This window comes from Nylanderia fulva, unplaced genomic scaffold (assembly GCF_048542155.1).
Source record: "Nylanderia fulva isolate GAGA-0341 unplaced genomic scaffold, ASM4854215v1 Scaffold1, whole genome shotgun sequence".
NCBI lineage: Eukaryota > Metazoa > Arthropoda > Insecta > Hymenoptera > Formicidae > Nylanderia > Nylanderia fulva.
In genome coordinates, this window is record NW_028189192.1 from 1,328,728 (window position 1) to 1,346,352 (window position 17,625).

Here is a 17,625-nt window from a genome sequence, read left to right on the forward strand (position 1 = left end):
CCAACCCTGTTATAAAATAATCGCTTTTTCAATCTAGACGAGGTGTTACAATTTTTTTTATAGAGGAAGAGGAAGAGTTGGACGTATTCGCATTTTTTGTTTTTTAATAAAGTATTATTAAAGTGAGAATCTATCAAACATAAATAACTGTAGAAAATAAAATCATCGAAGTTTGATAAACAATTTTGAAATAATTTTAAAAAAGGAGCTTAAAGAACTTGAGAGTTGAAGAGATTTTAAAAGATACATACATTTTAAAAGAAATAAATCTCTTTCATGCTATTTATGTTGAAATAAATAAATAAATTATACATACAACATATTATAATCATTTTTATGCCAGGAATAAACATACAATATTAATAAATTATTAATAGAAGTTAGAGAAATCTAAAGGATTTTAAGATTGAGAAGAGTTATTCAAAATTTGAATACTAAAATGATCCTTGCAGATATTTTGGGAATGTAAAAGGCACTTTAACAATTAATTTAATAATAAATAATATTAATGTTTTTTAAAACATATAAGCTTAATTTATATGCCTTTTCACTTTTGTCTTTATGAAAGATTTAAAGAAAATGTTACATTTATATTTTAGGAAAATATTTAAATGTTATATGTGTATTCAAAATACAGATGCTTCTATTTTTAATGACTTTATCTATCTTTTTAATATTATATGTACTAAATATTATACGCTGAAAAAAACTATTGAATTCAAATAAATATTTATTTAAATAATACCATTTACACATTGATTTGAAACAAATAAATATTTATCTGTTTTGAAAAAAGATTTCTTATATCAAATATTGTAAATATTTTTTCACGGCAATTCAATATTATTAGTTTAATCATGTATAAAAGAGTATATTGAAATAAATATTTATCAATTAAATAATTTTGTTTTAGTGTATATGCTGCATATGTTTTCAAAATCTTATAAATAAGTGAGGAAAAAATACTTTTACGTTTCTTCGCTATATAAGAATTTCAAAGAGCCTACCGATCTTAACATAATTATATTACGTATTATATATATATATATATATATATATATGCACGTAATGTCCACGAGGTTTCTCACACAGCCTTTCTCGTCCCCGCCCGTCTTCGATATCTCTCCGGCTTCTTATCCAATAATTATGTAATCAAATAAAACTGCCACGAGAGCGCAACTCCGCCGCTGAACTTTACGTGCCGTACAACTCGTTACTCCTTCGTCTTGATCGACGGGCGAATGCGATTTTGCACTTAAGCCAGAAGATATTAACGAGAGATATCTCGAGCGTTTAACGCGTCTCGGATCGCGAGGAAAATTCTTATTGCTTATTGTCTATTTTCAATAGATTTCGATCGATATCTGCCGCTTATCTTCAGCAGAACGTGATATAAGATTATTTGGAATTATTGATTAGATTTAAAATTAATAGTAAATAAAATTAGAGATTTAAATTAATAAAATTAGATTAAAATTAATAATAAAATTAATAATAAATTAAAATATACAATAGGAAGGTGAAGATTAAATTAAAATAAAGAAATAAATTTGAAAACTTTTCATTAGAGATTTTCAGACCGACTTTTCGAGACCTGATTTTTCTTAGCGGCGTAATTTATTTAATTAGAAATAAATTGCTGGCTATATTAAGAGAGGAACGTAATGCTATAGCGGAAGTGTGACACATCTTTTATAAAGTGTACAGTTAGATGAGAATATACCGGTATTTATTCAACTCGTTCGCTGTGTACTTCCGCGTGTAGCAATGTCGCTCTTATTTGAACAATATTGATTTTGTTGCTCGTTGAAAGATTATAGCAAAGATTCTATAGCAAACTTATTCGAACAATATTGATTTTGTTGCTCGTTGAAAGATTATAGCAAAGATTCTATGGCAAACCAAATTTTGCAAGACACTTTACGCTCCCTTCGTTTGTTAGAGGCTCTCGACGGTAAAAAAAAAAAAAGAAAAGAAACTGTTAGAAGAAACATTCTCGAGACTCGGCGATTGAAGTCATACGTCAGTGATACAGTTAACCGTCAGCATTAATTACCGCACGCACCGTGCACGAACCTGTGGATTACAACATTGCAGCGAGCAAATGGCGAGCATTCCATACTGACTTTGCCACAGTAAAACGGTAAACTTAACGCGCTGGTCGAGCTCGATGCGGAATAAAAGTGGAAAATCATCAAAGGTTAATTAGGCGGGAAGATTAATCACGCGTCTTCTGGGTTTTGGAATCGAAGAATTTTTTTTTCAATTTTATAATTAATTAAAAAGCTATTACCCGACTATTACATATTATTTGAAATGTAATGATTTTTTTTTCATCTTCTGTATTAGAGCGAGTCTCTTTCTCTCTGTCGATTTACATCTCTTAACGTTTTATATCGCTTATCGTATGTATGTCATCTGACGATAGCGAAGCACCTTTCTCTCCTCACGATAAAATCCGAAATGCATGCTGCGTTTAGGAACGATTGTAATTCGCTACGTTTGCTACTACAGCGCATTTAAAATTATAATATGCGTGCGTTATCCCCTTCTATATTAACATCAAACGTCAATCTCTCACTTATTTTTCTGTCTACACTTAAAAAATATATAAAATTGCAGAGAAAATATGTAAAATTACACAAGTGTAATTTTACACATTTTTATGTAATATATTACATATTTTTTTATAACACGAACTTATAGTTATCGTTTTTATTATTAAATAAATATATAGATATCTTATAAATATATTATTTCAATTATTTTATATAAAAATTTTATATAAATTATATATAAAATTATATTACATATTTTTTTATAACACGAACTTATAGTTATCGTTTTTATTATTAAATAAATATATAGATATCTTATAAATATATTATTTCAATTATTTTATATAAAAATTTTATATAAATTATATATGACATTTTTTAATATATTTAATATATAAGAAGCATTATTTTTATATTTCTAAAAATATATCTCTATATTTCTAAAAATATATTGCTATATTTTATATCGAATATTATACTTTTGCTGAAAGAATATTTTCAGCATCTGCAAGCATCTCATCTCCGAAGCATATTATTCATGTCAGGTGCCTAACAGTTCAAGTCATTTCAATTTAATTACCTGTTGCCGCTCTATCTGTGGTTTTCTATGCGCTTACTTCTGTTGTACGGCAGCTCTGCAATGATGTATATGTGCATACGATCACGAGAAAACGCGAGGAAAATAGTTCGAACGAACCGTCCGTTGCATTACGCTGAGGGCATCGGATCGAGCGTTCGATACGATTTTTATCGACACAGCCTCCTAAAGGTCGCCGATTAGTTGCACGCTTCCCCACGGGCATATATCCGCTAATGTACGCATTGTGAAACTGTGTGCTTTCGATTATGCGCGTTTAGCATTCCCATGCTGAATTACATTCCTCGGGATTCGATGCGAAACTTCGGTTTTACGCAACATTTTTTCGCGGGTCTGATAGATTCGAGAGATTCCCAGATCGATAGATTTTCATAAATCTCAAGACTCATTAAAAATTATTTTATTTAAATTTTATATATGTAATTTTTTTGTGTAAAATTGATTGATCAATTTTATATATAATTTTTGTGTAAAATTGACCGATTAATTTTATATAAATTTTCTATAAATTATATATCATTTTTTTAGTGTTAATTGACCGATCGATAAATAAAAAAAATTGACATTTATAGATGAAATTCTATATCATTAGCCACATGAAATTATATTCATAAATATCAAACATCAGCCTATTAATAAAATTATAATTAAATCTACAACAAAATTATAATTAAATTTAACATAATTATTAAATAAATTAACAAAATTATAAATTTCTCTGTCGTCAAATGATGCTATATTGAGTTTTCTCTTCTTGTTGATTTTTCTTGATACTCCGTCATGATACTCATTTGCAAAAATGCGGTTAATTATGGTTAATCGCGCGTACTATTTACCCGAATATGATGTGGCATTTCACACGTTAATTGCATGCAACGCATATTTTATTATATATACGCTATGGAAGAAGAAAATGCGAAAACTAGGATCTAACTTGAAAATTACGTGGTCAATTTCATGCGTCACTTGCAGCGGCAATGTTATCTATTATTATAATAGATCGCTAATAAACAGTATACGATCGCATCTTAAAATAATTTTATTTTCTCAATAAAAAAAGTAATAAGATAAATAGAATATAAATATACACTTATAATCTTTAATTTTAAATACATTATATATAATGTATTTAAAATTAAAGATAAGATATCGGGAACACTTTCTCTTTCTCTCAACAATCTTTCATTTTGATACACTGACATTTTGAAATATTGACATGAGTTTATTTCATATACAATTACAACATATACAATTTTAGATTATTATTTTAAACTATCACAAGAAATATATTGGCTTCGTATAAATTAATTCTTGACAATTCTTTTATAAATATACCGAGATAACAGCCGTTTATCAAAACAGATATATATTTATATTTTTTGCGAGTTATTCATTTGAAATGGAAATTAAAATGTAACAGCAAATGTAACTCGCGATAATTATTTTTTTAAATATGTTTAGATTGCAAAATATATATTTCACCGATTTAAATGTAACTTGCTAATAATTTTCTGATTAAAAAAAAGAATACTAATACACGAATCGTACGAGTGATTAAAATAATCGAGAGAAATTATGACACATCAATTGATTATAACATTTAAAAATTTTTTTAAAGGACACGTGAAATATTGATTTTATGATTAAATGCTTATGACGTATGCAGCGCTTTTGTTTACATGGTCTTTACACAGTCTTGTTATGTCATTCGCATGATGACAGCGATATGTCAGATTCAAGACGCGTAGTACGTTAAGTAGTAGTGGAAGGGATACAAACACAAACTTGTATTTATATCCCGAGTGACATTCGAGGGAGTAGGTAGTGACAATGAGCCGCTCCTTGTGTCGTCATTTTTCCATGCAAAACGTGATCATTGTCTATTAATATTACAATTAATGATCATCGTACCACGCAATTGATATATACATATGTATCGCGACGACGGCTATATTTAATAATGAATATTTTTTTAACAAATATATTTATATATTTATATACATTAAATATATATAAATATTTATATATATTTATATATATATTTAAAAAATATATATATATATATTATATATATATTTAAAAAATATATATATATATATTTATATATATTTAAATATATTTATATATATTAAAATTAATTGCAAATTAATATAAATATATTTTTTCATTATTACGATTCCATATGAGCTTTTTCATAAATTCATTGATATATTGATTTTAAATAATCTGCTAATTAATAGGAAAATAAATAAATTTGAGATTGGAGCATATAAAATAAACATTTAATTAATTAACATTTATGTTATACTATATCGACTATTCAATTTTTCGTGGGGTGTCCGGAAGTACGTTATTTGTACCGTGTACTTTGAGCGGCGCGCGTGTCTTTTTTTGCGTTTGTCACGGCTCGAGCGGATCGTGAAAGAAACACCCGGTTCCGGTGAACAACTCGCTTCCGCTTAGCTCTGACGATGGCACGACCACACGATACCGCTACGCGATACCGCTGTATCGATTACCTAACGATGAAAAGTGTCTGTTTATATAATGAAGAAACTGAGCCAAATTAATGAAGTCCTTTACGTTCTTTATCCAAGGTTACTCTCACCGTATTGCTCTCTCGCGGGATTTCTCTAATTATAATCTAATATGGCTTCTCCATAAATGATACGTCTATACATCTTGAAAAAAAATTATATAAAATTTTATGTCAAAATTCATACATGCGAAATATAACACATCGAAGCTAAAATAATATTATTTAAATTAAAATATTAGCCAACTCTTAAATTATAATATATATTATATATATGACTTATATATATAATTTATATTATATTTAATAATATATGATATAATATTAAATTATATAAACTTAAATTATAAAATATAATATAAAATAATTATAAAATTAATATAAAATATAATTATAAAATTATAATATATATATTAAATACATATTATAATTTTGTAATATATTTTATATCAATTTTATAATTATTTTATATTATATTTTATAATTTTAATTTTTTTTTCGACTGCATATAATTATATCGAGAAACTCTTAAGAGAGATAGAGAGACGAATAATAGATTTTACTTTGGGAAAATTCGCATTGTTTGTCAATGCGTCATACCTATTTACACAATGCGTAGAGTTCAGATCTCCGTTCACGGACAAGCTATTTCCAACACGACCTTGTCGCCATTCGATATCTAACGAAGCTACGCCAATTACCGTAAGTCAAAGACTCATTAACATCTGTAGTCAACCCCGTAATAGTCCATACACGTGCAATGCGATCTTTGTCGCTGTGGGATAAGAGAACGTATACATTTATGCTTGAGAGCTTTTTAATGTTATCCATAATGATATTATCAATAATAGGATGATTATCATCGAAGCTAAGTTTTCAAAATCAGATTTCAATTAACATCGTTTGATTTAAATCTCAAATTCACTGTAACTTAAATTATAATATATTATAATATTTTTTATGTTATTTCATTACATTATAATATATTATATATTATATACAATATATTATAATTTAATTTAACTTACATGAAATTAAATGTCGTTTAATTAAAATCCCAAATTTACTGTTTATATTGTAACATTTATCTTTTTCTAAACGCGTCAGGTATGCGATTTAAAGTTATTTGACTGAAATACTTGCCATGGAAAAAAAGTCGAATCTGTCAAGTATAATCGACAACACATCTTGTGCAAAAGAGAGCAAAGGTTTTTTTTTTTTTTTTTTTTGCAAATGACGCACTATTTCGCACGATGACAGGTTTGCAATCTGCGTCTTCATATATTCGAGGATATAACGTTTCTTCTTTTTTTACAATCTCCATCGAACTCTTCGACGAAACTAGACTGTCCGAGAAGGAGAATGCCTCGTTCAGCAGGTTTTATTATACCGGTCAATTAGCCACCTTAATCTCTCGCATTCTCCATTTTACGGTCCACGCGAAGGGGAAGAAAACCGTTTAACGCATCTGCCGCGTGAAACGAATGAAGAAAGTACATATATGTATATGTATAATGAACGAGCACCGGTGTAAACGAACGTGTTAAAAAAAAAAAAAAAACGCGAACTTTAAACGCGCGCTCGATTTCTCGAACAGCGTTTCTTACTTACAAGAGGGAATGTTAGAGCCACGAAATTTCTCTCTCGAATATTTTTCATCATTTTCTCCGATCTTAGATCGATATCATAGTCCATTTTATCACGATCACTTATCGTCATCGAATGTTGAGAGCTAACTTTGCGAATTTAGATATACCTAAATACATGTTAGAACGCATAAAAGGATTCGCGTGTCTTATATATATCGCTTTAGAATATATATATATAATACTCGAATTAAACGAGAGAGACTCCGACAATCTCGAACAATTCGAGATAACGCAATAATAAATGATTAACGCGATAAGCGGCGACAGTTTAGTTGCAGACGTCGCAATTATCGTTAGTCAGTCCTCATCTTTAGCTTGCCAAATGAATTTCCGTGACGATTCGCGATGTTAGCGCAAGGATCATCGATCGGGAGTTTCAATCCTCTAGGATCTCTGATCTAGTAATACCGATAATCGGATCTATATCATTGATATATAATTAAACGGATCGCGGGGCAGTCGAGCGATAGGATCGAGAATCTCGCTCGATATAATCGACACGACCGTGTATGGACACGCGTTCCATCGCGACGCAAGAATGTTTCCGGTCTCACGTCACTGGCTGCCCGGTTGGATCCGTCCCAAGGCTTCTCAGCGATCCAAGTCCCCGCAAAGCTCCCACGTGAGTACTTCTTGTGTATAAGAGAGAGAGAGAAAGAGAGAGAGGCGAGCGAAGCTCTGTTATTAGCGTGAACTCTTCGTATATTCGGTCCTCTCGTCTCAATATGCCGGATACGCGACACGTGTTCGAGATCCGCTATAGATGCACGTCACTCCGCATCTGTCAAAAGTATACATACATTTATGTATGAACGCAGGCTTGAGTAGGTTAATGATTTTTTTTCCACGAAGTTAAGTTAAAGTTAATTGCTTACAAAATTAATTTATAGTTAAGTTAAAAGTTAAAAATCTCTCACAATCAGTCCTTTTATATAAATTAATATCTACTAAAATATGTACATAAAAAATATATAAAATATATATAAAATATGTTGTTTAAAAATAATAATTATATACCTGTATATAATAATATTATATTAATATTATATACGCAGGCTTGAGTAGGTTAATGATTTTTTTTCCACGAAGTTAAGTTAAAGTTAATTGCTTACAAAATTAATTTATAGTTAAGTTAAAAGTCAAAAATCTCTCTCAGTCCTTTTATATAAATTAATATCTACTAAAATATGTACATAAAAAATATATAAAATATATTGTTTAAAAATAATAATTATATACCTGTATATAATAATATTATATTAATTTAAAAATAATACGTTTATAACTTATAAAAAAATTTTTTTTAACTTTTAACTAATTAACTAGTTGTTACCCAATCCTGAATATAGCCGAAAAATCGCGCGTTTCCGCTGCAAAGAATCGCAGAATTATTTGATTCAGATATTTTTATATTATTATATATAAATTTAGAAATAATTATATTGAATTAAAATAATTTGAGATTGACCAAAAAATAGAATAATAATATATATTTTATATAGAATCATGATAATCGTGGGACAATATAGTATTGGAAGAATTTTATGAGTTTCTCTGATTAATATTTACCACAATAAAAATGTTAATAATATACATAGGAAATTTTACTATGTACATTAAAATTATAGTCGAACATATTTTATATCTTATTGCGGTAGATATTAATATTTTTCATTACGGTGTAAATATTATAATCAGAGAAACTTATAAAATTCTTCTAATATATTCTTCTACGATTACCATGATTTTCAGGGTAAATTCTAAGAGAAAATTCTCTCTATGTATATGCAATTTTTATGTATGCTTTTTTCAAATGCGCGAGAAATAAGTTTTAATCAAATATTTTGTTTTCTTGAAGATTATACTTTAAATAATTTTGTTCATCAGGAATAAATATTTACTTAGACTTTTTAATATCTGCGTCGCACGTGTAAAAACTGAATCTACGTTGCAATTTGAAAAGGATGTGATATAAGTAAATATTAACAGACAAGATGATAAATCATTCCGTATCGTGGAAATTTTATCAATTTCACGGTCATGAATCATCGATTCGTGCTAATCTCAACTCGTTCGAGCAATATCCCGCTAGAAGTCAATCTCTTTGGCCCCGTGGAGAACTCTATTGTCATAAAAGGCGGAATATTAAGATATCTCGCAGGAAAGTAGCTCGCAAATAGTAAAAGAAACATGGAAGGAGTTCAGTAGGATGACTTGATGAATTTTCGCCCGAGTTTTATCTCCGTGCCACTTCTCCCCCTTTTCTAGAGAATTGTCTTGGAAGATTTGCGGTTTCGCGTTAAATCTACACCGATAATAATTTGCAATGCAGTTGCGACACAGTTTTGGTCGGCTAATTGCAGAAATTAACGCAAGATCGGATTTAGTATCCAATTCGCCGAATACTTTCATCGTGATATTATCCTTTCTATCCCAATAATCTTTAGATAAATTAGCGTGTGAATATTTCGAGAAATATATATATATATATATATATATATCTCGAAATAAATAATTTTCCATGTGCTGTACACAGTGTTGTGCTTAGATGAGTTAAATATTAGCTAGATAAAGATTAGATAAAAATATGTAAATTTATCTTATTGTTAGATAAGATGAAGATGATTTTGTTTTAAATATATCTAGGTAAAAGATAAAATTATATGGCGACTCATCCAGATAATTTTCTAGATAATAATTTTTAAGACTGCTTAAAAAAATTTAAATTATAAAAAAGGATATAAAAATATGTATTCATATTTTTATTTCTAAATTTGTATATTGCTTACTGCTTAAGTTCTACTATTTAAGTATTTTTATGTGCTATGATTCTAAACCAAAATTATATCTGAAAATTATTCTAGATAATTTAATAAAGATACTACTTTTTTTTATCTAAGATGCACAGATATAGATAATACATATTTTTATTATCTATATATAAAGACAAGATGACGCCAAAGTTTCATCTATGATCTAAAGATGATCATTTATATAATTTTATTTAGATAACAGCAAACAGTTTGTACAATTTTTTACATGCATGAAAAATATACATTTTTCTGCACAAATTCAATTGTTACATAAAGAAAGCAAAACATCGCGGCGATGCATGTGTCATGCAGGTGATAAGGATAATCAACTCGTTGTTGACATATATATATTATATATATTATATATATAATATACCTGTTATCTCGAAACACGGCTCGTAATTCAAGGTGGCGCAAAAACTAACGAGAGTATTTTTTTTGCGCGAGTTAGAATCGCGAATAATACACAATGTTTGAAAAACCAATGAATTTTTTTCTCCTCGAATTTACTTACCAGCTGTATGTTGCGTATTGCACGTGAAAATGACTTTTCGTTATCACCTGACATTTCCTGCGCGACAAGTTAGTCCGCATATGCATTATTTACTTCCGAGTTTCTCTTGCTGAAACTTCGAACTGATAGGAGAAATTCAAAAAATAAATTACTTGTGTGAAGAAAATTACAGTCATATGCGCGCGTTATTCGTCCTGATTATCGTAATTACACATATATATTATAATGAAAATCGATTTACATGATATATCTATAACCTAGTTTTATTAAAGAAAAATTGCAGATTGCGCAGACTCTCTTGATCATATATTAATGAACGGGAGAATAATATGAGAGCACTTAAGGAACAGCACTTATATATAAGAATGTAATATCAGAAATAGTATATATATAAAAATAATAATTATATAGAGTGGAATAATTACGCGATATCTCTTTACGAGGCTTTTAATGCTTCCCGAGACTTAGCTTGAGCGATTTCAGAGAAAGAAAGAGTTTATTGCTCTATTAATTATTGCTCTATTAATTTCGCGCGGATAATTTTTGCCGGAGAGCGCCGGGTTTTCCTGTAACACCACTTTCTCGACGTTTGTCGTCTCGCTTATCTGATCCATTAATTTTTCTTTTCTCCAAACACGTGCATTCTTTATCTTGGACACACCTCTCTCGCGAGATCGTGCATTATATGATATTGTCGCACTTCCTATATCAGCGCCGATGTAATGTTGTAACGCTATTCCTGGCGGTTTTCTTTATCGTTAGATTTTTTATTCTACAAACTATTTTATAGCTCAATATTCTTTTTAAGATTTTACAGAGAACTTTTTACATAAGATTTATATTATATTTTTTCGTGCAAAAATTATTTTACCAAATTTTGCTCAGAAAAATTAATTATGCACTTCAAGTATTCGAATGCAAGTATACAATTGTGTCTCTCTCATCTCCCTTTCTCTCTCTTATAAATATTATAATTCTACATGTGCAACTTATTTTGCTTCGAACTTGCCTCTGCCCAATATTGCATTTATAATTTAGATTTTTTATTCCACAAACTATTTTATAGCTCAACATTCTTTTTAAGATTTTACAGAGAACTTTTTACATAAGATTTATATTATATTTTTTTGTGCAAAAATTATTTTACCAAATTTTGCTCAGAAAAATTAATTATGCACTTCAAGTATTCGAATGCAAGTATACAATTGTGTCTCTCTCATCTCCCTTTCTCTCTCTTATAAATATTATAATTCTACATGTGCAACTTATTTTGCTTCGAACTTGCCTCTGCCCAATATTGCATTTATCATTTACATTTTTTATTCCACAAACTATTTTATAGCTCAACATTCTTTTTAAGATTTTACAGAGAACTTTTTACATAAGATTTATATTATACTTTTCGTGCAAAAATTATTTTACCAAATTTTGCTCAGAAAAATTAATTATGCACTCCAAGTATTGGAATGCAAATATGCAATTGTGTCTCTCTCATCTCCCTTTCTCTCTCTTATAAATATTATAATTCTACATGTGCAACTTATTTTGCTTCGAACTTGCCTCTGCCCAATATTGCATTTATCATGTAGATTTTTTATTCCACAAACTATTTTATCCCTTCGTCGTATAATAACATACGCGTTTAGCGTCAATAAGGATGTGTGTACGAATATATATACACATATTTTCGTGCAATCGCGACCTTCGAGACGTGGTCCAAATGTCCCTCGAAAATTTCCCAAGACATCTGTACGGTGAACCTCGTGCACTTGCATAGAATGGAAATTGCCAGGATTGGATAAGTTAATGATTTTTTAAAACTAAGTAAGTACACGGTTAAAGTTAAGTTAACTGAAGTTAAAATCAATGGTTAATTTTTAAAAATATTTTTTATATTAAATTAGAATTTGGTTTGTTAATTCTTTTAAAGTGTATAATAACAAATAACGAAGAAATTTTGATTTTTATATAGAAATATATTATATATTAATATTATTATATAAGAAATATATTATATATTAATATTTTTTAGTAATTACAATTGATGACAAATGAACATAAAAATTAATAATATTTCAATTTAAAAATAATACGTTTATAACTCAGAAAAAAACAATAATGGTATTTAGAGATAAAAAAATGTAACTTAGGAAAAAAGTTAAAAATTAATACATTTTAAATTAACCAAGCTGAGTTAAAAGTTATTAACTTTTCAACTTTTTTTTAACTTTTAACTAATTAACTAGTTATTACTCAATCCTGATGAATATATGTACACATATTTTCGTACAATCGCGACCTTCGATCGTTCCCGTGTCGTATAGATACGTGGTGCAAATGTTCCCCTAAAATTTCCCAAGATTTCTGTACGATGAATCTCGTTCACTTGCATAGAATGGAAATTGCATACTGCCAACTTTTACCATCGTTGCATTCTTATCACAAGATGAACGATTCCTGTCTTGGTGTCTTCGACAAGATAGTCTCGCTTAGCATAAAAGCCTTGGGAATATTCGAGTTATTCTGGTTATTTATACTACGTATGATAAGGCTTTTTTACATAGAAACCAGCTGATGCACTGAAAAAAAATTTATTGAATTCGAATAAATATTTATTTCAATACTGCTTAATAGATCATTTTGAAATTAAGAATATTGATTTGACGTGAAAAATGTTTATTTCATATAAGAACATCTTTTTTTAAAACAGATAAATATTTCTGCAAAATAATTGCATAATAATTTTTACTCTATATATGCATATAGAGTACAATTATTTTTTATTACACTTATTCGTGATAATTATACACTCGATGACTCATTTTGCTTTGCACTTGCCTCTGCCCAATATTGCATTTATCATTTACATTTTTTATTCCACAAACTATTTTATAGCTCAATATTCTTTTTAAGATTTTACAGAGAACTTTTTACATAAGATTTATATTATACTTTTTCGTGCAAAAATTATTTTACCAAATTTTGCTCAGAAAAATTAATTACGCATTTCAAGTGTTCGAATGCAAATATGCAATTGTGTCTCTCTCATCTCCCTTTCTCTCTCTTATAAATATTATAATTCTACATGTGCAACTTATTTTGCTTTGCACTTGCCTCTGCCCAATATTGCATTTATCATTTACATTTTTTATTCCACAAACTATTTTATAGCTCAATATTCTTTTTAAGATTTTACAGAGAACTTTTTACATAAGATTTATATTATACTTTTTCGTGCAAAAATTATTTTACCAAATTTTGCTCAGAAAAATTAATTATGCACTTTAAGTATTCGAATGCAAATATGCAATTGTATCTCTCTCATCTCCCTTTCTCTCTCTTATAAATATTATAATTCTACATGTGCAACTTATTTTGCTTTGCACTTGCCGCTGCCCAATATTGCATTTTTCATTTACATTTTTTATTCCACAAACTATTTTATTGCTCAATATTTTTTTTAAGATTTTACAGAGAACTTTTTACATAAGATTTATATTATACTTTTTCGTGCAAAAATTATTTTACCAAATTTTGCTCAGAAAAATTAATTACGCATTTCAAGTGTTCGAATGCAAATATGCAATTGTGTCTCTCTCATCTCCCTTTCTCTCTCTTATAAATATTATAATTCTACATGTGCAACTTATTTTGCTTTGCACTTGTCTCTGCCCAATATTGCATTTATCATTTACATTTTTTATTCCACAAACTATTTTATAGCTCAATATTCTTTTTAAGATTTTACAGAGAACTTTTTACATAAGATTTATATTATACTTTTTCGTGCAAAAATTATTTTACCAAATTTTGCTCAGAAAAATTAATTACGCATTTCAAGTGTTCGAATGCAAATATGCAATTGTGTCTCTCTCATCTCCCTTTCTCTCTCTTATAAATATTATAATTCTACATGTGCAACTTATTTTGCTTCGAACTTGCCTCTGCTCAATATTGCATTTATCATTTACATTTTTTATTCCACAAACTATTTTATAGCTCAACATTCTTTTTAAGATTTTACAGAGAACTTTTTACATAAGATTTATATTATACTTTTTCGTGCAAAAATTATTTTACCAAATTTTGCTCAGAAAAATTAATTATGCACTCCAAGTATTCGAATGCAAATATGCAATTGTGTCTTTCTCATTTCCCTTTCTCTCTCTTATCTACAAATATTATAATTCTACATGTGTTAATCGTATAGGACGAGCGAGAGAAACCGCGATCTGAGAGCGGGACGGGTTAAATATAATCCGAGAAACAGAGAAACACGAACACACACACGCACACATACATACATACATAAGTGCGTAATCGGCCGCCTAGAGATAGAGAGAAATGCATATACATACATAGTTGCCTTAAAACTATGCACTTTGCGTTCTCTGAGCTACCGCGTTCGTTTTTGGGTTACGCCGGTGCACGTACGCTGCTTGTCTCTTTCTCTCTCTCTCTCTTTCTCCCTCCTTTCCCATCCTGCGTACTTGGCGCGTTTCCGCACTCGTTCCCGCAAAGCACAACGAGCGGTCCGCAGTTGACGTCGGTGCAGCGCTACGTGCACTTACGCGCGTTTTTAAGCGCCTCTTTCTTTCCCGTGGGTGTCCTAGTGTGTATGTGCATCTCTATGCCCTAGTGTTTCTCTATTCTTTACTATTGTTAAAGTGTCGAAAAGACGCGGGAGATCCGCGATGCGCGGAATCGAGAGGAGTTTAGGGAATCTGCTGGGAGAATAGATGTAATTTGTGTATTCTTTCTTCGCGATTTTTCCGTGATTTTGCAAAACCTAGCTTGAAGTAAAAATATCTATTATTTATTTTTCTCTTCATTTATTTATCCTGAAAATCTGATCATGAAATCATGGGACAATATTGGAAGAATATTTTATTAGAGTTTCTCTGATTAATATTTACAGCGCAATATAAAATATTAATATCCGCGATAAAGATATAAAATATATGTTCGATTAATTTTATTATGTGCATATTAATATTTTTTATTGTGGTGGATTTAATCAGGGGAACTCTTACCATATTGTCCCACAATTAGCATGATTTTCAGGGTAAACTTTAAGAGAAAATTCTCTGTGTAACGTTGATGTATCATATTATTTTGACATTAAATAGTTTCGATCTCTCTCTTTCTCTCTTTCGAGGACACTAAATTCTAACGACAAACCTTGACATTTCATTGGTTGCGAAGGTGAAACTGATCGAAGTCGTGATCGCTCTATATAGGAAACGCGAGAAGGTTGAATTTCGAAGATTGTTTAGGAGATTTGATCGAAATTTTTCTCTCATCATGCGTTATAATTTTATATTTTTTATTTTCAATGCTATATTTTTTATTTTATTTCTGTACACATATTTTCTCTATAAAAATGCTTTTTATTGTATATAAAAAATAGTACCGCATCTAATTATTTGTAGGTATCTGTTTACCAGGCAGTAGAGAGAGCTTGGTTAAAGTCACGCGGCTATTTAGAGATTAAAAAGACAAACTCTTCGCGAGGAATTAGCGTTGGTCCGCAGAGTTTCTATTTTCGTGACAACCGCGTTGCTTATTCGAGCAACAGCGAGAATGCCGGCGTGGCCTCGATTTTTACACCTTTGTAAAGTAGCGGAATGCAAAAGGTGCAGGAATTTTTAAACGAGACATAAATTTCAATTTCTTGTACTTTTTACATATATGTCATATCATTATACTAATATTTTCCCAAGATATGTCAATCAAGAATAAGGAATTCAAAGAGAGATGATTGTCGTTTTCTAATGTCCACAGAATTCTTTTATATAGGATTTACAAGAAGTTGATTTAATAATTTTTATTCTTTTTATTTTGATTTTTCAATAAATTATATGTAGGATTTTTAATAGGATATTTCAATAATTATTATGGCATTTTTCTTCGTTTATATAATTTTATATATAATAATCTATAAATTTCAGCGTCGATATAGTGGTATTATAGTGGTTGATTTAATAATTTTTATTCTTTTTATTTTGATTTTTCAATAAATTATATGTAGGATTTTTAATAAGATATTTCAATAATTATCATGGCATTTTTCTTCGTTTATATAATTTTATATATAATAATCTATAAATTCCAGCGTCGATATAGTGGTATTATAGTGGTTGATTTAATAATTTTTATTCTTTTTATTTTGATTTTTCAATAAATTATATGTAGGATTTTTAATAGGATATTTCAATAATTATCATGGCATTTTTCTTCGTTTATATAATTTTATATATAATAATCTATAAATTCCAGCGTCGATATAGTGGTATTTTGATCGAAAAATTATGCAATACCTTATTAACCAGCGAAGTATATTTCTGGACGATCGCTCTTCGAGGCGATATAATAATATCGCGTTGTAGAAAGAAGGAGAGAGGATCTCTGGGTTAATTCGAGATCGGCGATTCTTCGGGATAAAACGTGCCGTCGTAAAAACAAGCTCGAATACGTCGGCGCGCGATTGCGCAATAGAAACACTGGGTACACACGGTATATAACATACCTAATTGTTCCCCGCGATTGTATAACGCGAACTTCCAGGCCGAAGTCGACAGTCGTCGCGTTGCTCCGATCCGGACGTGTAGGAGCAAGAGATTCCGGACGTCGATCAAGTAGCAAAAAATTTAAAAAAAAAATGTAAATTTAAAATGTGAATTAAAATTTTTTGTTCATTTTTTAGCTATAGCTAAACGGAGAATTCTATAGCTAAAAAATATTAGCTGTCATAGCTAAACTTTAGACACGATAACTAAATTTCATGTGTAATACAGACAGTGTTGTGCTTAGATGATTTTAAAATTAGCTAGATAAAGATGAGATAAAAATATGTCAATTCATCTTACTAGATGCGATGAAGATGATTTTGTTTTAAATATGTCTAGGTAAAAGATAAAATTATGGCAATTCGACTAGATAATAATTTTTAAGAAT

The 17,625-nt window shown here is 29.3% G+C and overlaps 1 protein-coding gene across 5 annotated transcripts in view; it reads left to right on the top strand.

Annotated features, from left to right (window-relative positions):
* Nucleotides 1-15,220: 15,220 nt before the first annotated feature.
* Nost (Nostrin) overlaps nt 15,221-17,625 on the top strand; it is a 30,551-nt gene continuing 28,146 nt past the window's right edge. The window contains exon 1 of one of the 5 annotated variants that reach the window (XM_085486755.1): nt 15,221-15,284. The gene's annotated coding sequence lies outside the window, so the exon portion shown is untranslated. The other 4 variants (XM_085486825.1, XM_085486690.1, XM_085486808.1 and 1 more) reach the window with 4 other exon arrangements.